This window comes from Mus caroli, chromosome 4 (genome assembly GCF_900094665.2).
Source record: "Mus caroli chromosome 4, CAROLI_EIJ_v1.1, whole genome shotgun sequence".
Classification (NCBI taxonomy): domain Eukaryota; kingdom Metazoa; phylum Chordata; class Mammalia; order Rodentia; family Muridae; genus Mus; species Mus caroli.
Window position 1 is genome coordinate 145,678,935 of NC_034573.1, and position 5,181 is coordinate 145,684,115.

Below are 5,181 nucleotides of genomic sequence, written 5' to 3' on the forward strand. Positions count from 1 at the left end.
CTTCAGAGGAGACAGGAGCATATGAGAAGCTTTTTACAGAATGAAAAGCCCCCACCTTGCCAGAACTAACACCTGAATTCTTGGAGGAAAAGACATAGTGGCCTATTGCTGTCCTATACACTACCCAAACAGGGCTCCAGGGCTACACCCAGGTCAGACCCCAGCAGGATTAGAGACCCACTAGCCATCTAAAGCTGGGTCCTGCAGTCAGTGCTAAGCCCAGACCAAAGGAAGTTGTCTACAAGTGTTGTTCACAGGACATTGAACCCTTCAGAAGGGCTGCACAGACCGCGGCCCTTAAGATGCTTTCCTGTAAATAATTATAGTATTTGGAATGGAGGCCCACATAGGAGGGAGTGTTGTCTGGCAGGATGTCTCCTCCCTTCCCACTCTCAGCAAGAGGATGCTCAGCAGGGAGGACGGATGGGACTCAATGGTTTTACTTCCTCCATTTCTGGCAGGTGAGACACTGTGGGGCCTTGAGGACTGTGCCTGAGCTCTGCTTTGCCTAAAAAAGGAAGCAATACGGCTGAGCCTGAGAAGCTAGCTGCAGGAACAAGTAAGAGCTATGTCCTGCTGCCGTCCCCCACCCCGTTGCCGGGAATCTTGGCACTGGGTGTTGGCTTCACTCCACAGACCTCAGGCCTCAGAATGGACCAGAAAGTTCTTGATGCTTCTGCCTGAGCCTTGAGGGTGAGAGCAGTGCGCGTGAGTCCCTCAAAGACTGTGGACACCAACAACCTCCAGCTCCAGATACATTGTTGCATTGTGAATAAGCAGAGGACACAGGGTATCCAGAAGAATCCTACTCTGCCGGGGAGCTGGGTCTTAGAGGAAGGAGAGGCTCATAGCCCTCAAGCCTACAGTCATACCTCAGTCTGCCCTATTTCCAACCCTTCTGGAAAAAATGATCAGGTCTTCTTGGCTGTGACTCAGGGAAGTAGCTTTCTCTTTCCTTTGGCCTCACCATCAGATGGAGAGGGTACAAAAGACCCAGTCTCCACCAAGCTCTATCCAAACTGGGCTCAACCTGCCGGACTTGGGTTCAGGCCAAGTTGCTTCTGCTGCCAAATTCCTTGGGACACCCTTTCTATCATCCATATCCCCTGCTCAGCCACCAGAAAAATTTTATCCTTTTGTCTTGCAGTGTTCCCCACCTTCAGAAAACACACAGACGCCGGGCAGTGGTGGCGCACGCCTGTAATCCCAGCACTTGGAGGCAGAGGCAGGTGGATTTCTGAGTTCGAGGCCAGCCTGGTCTACAGAGTGAGTTCCAGGACAGCCAGAGCTACACAGAGAAACCCTGCCTCAAAAACAAAAAAACAAAACAAAACAAAACAAAACAAACCCCCCCCCCAAAAAAAAGAAGAAAGAAAGAGAAAAAAAGAAGGAGAGAGAGAGAGAGAGAGAAAGAGAGAGAGAGAGAGCTCACAGACATCAAAAGGGCTATGGGACTTGCCAGGGATGCAGTGGTCAAGGTCAGGTCTAGACTTGAGGCAGTCACCAAAGGAAGCCCAGACACAATAGTCCAGGAGCCTTGGAAGACAGGTTCATGGGAGGAGGAAGGGCAGAAATGTGGTCTCCCAGGCAAAGATGTGCCAGGCCAGGGAGACCCTGACCCTTCTGTCCTCAGCCTCCAGGGACTGCCCCTGCTTGTTCCTGTCAATCTAGGAACCTAAGAGGAAGGACTGCCCCCGATGCTAAATCTATCCTGCCCCCATAGCTTTAGCTTAGGACAGAGAAGCCCTATGCCTCATTTCCTGGAGGAGCTGGCCCACCCTGTCTGTCTGCAGGTAGGTGGAGGGGTTTCCTGAAACCCAAAGACATGCTTTTAGTAGAGTGCCCTGCTTCCAACCAAGGACCAAGAGAATGTTCCTTCCCTCCCACAGCCAGGATTCTGCAGAAAAGAAGGGCCTTTTGTCTACAGATGGCTGTGGTCATGTTCAACCCTAGGGAAAAGGGCAGCTCCTGGGGCCTCTGACCTGACCCTTGACCTCAGATGAGGACAGAGCTGCCTGCCCTGCCCCTGCCCCTCCACCCTAACTGTGAGCTGCTGTTTGTCAGGCTGGTTCTGTTGTTGTTTTTCATGGAGGGACACTGCTGGCTGGCTCACTGACTCATGCTTAGCTAGCCTTCTTATACAACTCAGGACTGCTTGCTGAGGCAATGGAACAGTCCATAGTGAGCTGGGTCCTCCTACATCAATTACATAAAACAATCCCCCACAGACATGCCCACAGGCCAGCCTGATCTGAGGATCCCTCAATTGAGACTTCCTTTTCAGATAACACTGGGCTCTATCAAGTTAAAGCTAACTAGGATGGTTGCCAATAGGGAAATTTCTCCCACTTCCACCAGGCTGAAATGTCCTAAAAATGTCATGTTTCTTTTGTCTTTTTTCTTTTCTCTTTCTCTTTAATTTTTTTTTTTTTGAGACAGGGTTTCTCTGTGTAGCTCTGGTTGTCCTAGAACTCACTCTATAGACTAAGCTGACCCCAAACTCACAGAGATCTGCCTGTCTCTGATTCCTGAGGGCTAAGATTAAAGGCATGAGGTTAAAGGCATCTGCCACCACCGTCCAGGTTGTCCTATTGTTTATATCTCACATGAAAACCCAAGGACATACCAGAACACAGAAACAGGAAGAGTTGGGGTAGCTCTTGGAGGCCTGGGACAGTGAATGGGGTGAACCTGGACCCTATAACCCCATCACAGCAGTCAGGGAGCAGCCCAGAGCAGCAGGGCTCTCTGCTCCCTCCTGCTGTCTGTTACACTTTCTTCTAGACCAGCTCTGGTGAGGCAGACGCCAGAGCCTAAGAGTGGGTCTGGAGATCTAGGGTCCTTTTCCATCTTCAGGGTCTAGAACTGATCCAAACCCACTTTCCTTTCAGCAAGAGTGGCAAGGAAGACAAAAATGGTTTAGTGAGCAGTCTGGGCATGGGATGAATGCAAGTCTCCCCTTTATTTACCCAGTCCATCACCCAAATCTCTGTACAGAAGACACGGGCACTGGGCCAAGGCCTGTCCTCACAGTACTGCCAGATAAGGACTGAGCAAGAAAGCCCTATGGTAGCAAACATGCAGGATGTTATGATTTGAATCTAAAGTGATCCCCTAGACTCATGCTTTCAACATTCACTCCCTAGCTAGTGGTATTTTTGGGAACCTATGAAGCTGTAGGAGTCTGTATACCTGTAGGGGATTATGCCTAACTGGTAGAAATAACACTAGGGACAGGTCTTTAAGAACATTCCGTTGCTATGGTCTGAGTTGCTGTTACCATACCTACCATGTTGGACTGAAACACTTTGAGCTAAAGCAAATCATTTTTTGGGGGGATGGGGTGGTAAGTTTGGAGACAGAGTTTCTCTGGGTAGCCCTGGCTGACCTGGAACTCACTTTGTATACCAAGCTAATCTCGAACTCTGTGCTACATTGTTCCTGTCAGTTGTCCTATGGTGGTCACAGCTATGGGATTACAGCTATAGGTTACAGCTAACAGTAACAAATACACATGGCTACTAATTTCCCTAAAAAGGGTTTAACTGTGTAAGACCAGGGAATTGGTAGGGACCCGTGGTAAGAGCTCTGAGAAGGAAAGGCTTCCGGAGCAGATACAATGGCAAATGCCAAGACACAAAGGGCTGTGAGTAAGAGTGCAGGTGTATGGCAAGATGCTTGGGCTGGGACAGAGGCGGCAAGCCAAGCTCGGTAGCCTTCAGACCACAGGGGCTGATGGGATTCTGAGTACTAGAGAGAGTCTTGGACGAGGTTGAGATGAGGCAAGGATGGCTGACTCCATGCTTCTAGCCATCAGAGGTAGACTACAAGCCCCACATGTGCCACTAGCTGAGTAGTAATGCTCCATCTTGACACGGGATCCCCAGCTGGGGTCCTGGCTGGAATGGTTCTGTTAAGAGGTGATCTGGGGCTGGTGAGATGGCTCAGTGGGTAAGAGCACCCGACTGCTCTTCCGAAGGTCCAGAGTTCAAATCCCAGCAACCACATGGTGGTCTCCAAGGGGAGAGTGTTCCAGCTGTGGGGACCTGAGGGATTCAGGAGGAGTTGCCTTTGCTCTCAGGGACAGCACCAGGTCTTCCTACTCAGCACCCCACCCCCACCCCACCACTCCACCCACACCCTGCCACCACCCCAGCCCCACCTCAGTTCCTGCCTCTACCAGAGATGCCTGGGAAATAAATAAGCAAGGCTAGAGCTTAAGCCCAGACTTGAAGCTGGATGGACAAAGCTGGCTAAACACAGAGTCACTGCTAGCAGATGCTGTCTGCGGACATGCCTGCAAATACTTTGTGAATGAATAATTTAAATAAAGTGGGAATCTCACTGAGCCCAGTCTCTTTACCTGTGATAATGCTCTGACTCAAAGCATAAGAGGAGTACAGACAGAACACAGCCTTGCATATGTGCCTACACCTGTCAGGTTCTTTTTTATAAGGCAGGCCCTGAGTTACTGGGAAAGAAGTCTACACCCAAGTGGAGGTCTTGCCTGGCGCACCTTGAAGTTTAAATCTGTAGCCCTGAGGAACTGGTGAGGAGGGAGGAGACAGAGGCCCTTAGAAGAATTAAGGTGCTCTGAACTCTCAGGCCAGACATGAGGATCCTAGGTTCTAAATGTTTCTGTCATGAGTTTTGCTAGGTAAGAGTTAGGAGATACACACTTGTAGGGACTAGACACAGTACTGCCAAGGCAGGAGATAGTAGGTTATGCAGGCCTACCTCAGGGATGGGAAGGAAGCACTGTGACTGAAGGCCCAGCCCCACACTTTCCTTCAGCCCCAAACCCCCCTTTTCGGACCTGTCCAATGGTGGTGGAGAGGGGGACAGTGACCCCAGACCTGTGTCTGGTTGTATGGTGAGCTAGCTTGTCTCTTCAGCACTCAGGCTCTAATTGACCAGCTGGCACATCTCTGTCCTTCACAGCTAAATACAGACCCCAGACCTCTTCCATAGACCTCCCACAACCTCCACAGCATTCCTTTTTGTGTGTGTGATGCTGTGAATGGAACCAAGGTCATGTCTGCCCCCACATAAACACCAAGCTGTACTCTTCTATATCCAGCTCCATTCACAGCACAGTAGTGTTTTGTCTTGTGACAGTCTTATTTTGTAGCCCAGGTTGGCCTCAAACTCATAGCAATTCTCCTGCCTGAGCTTCCCCAG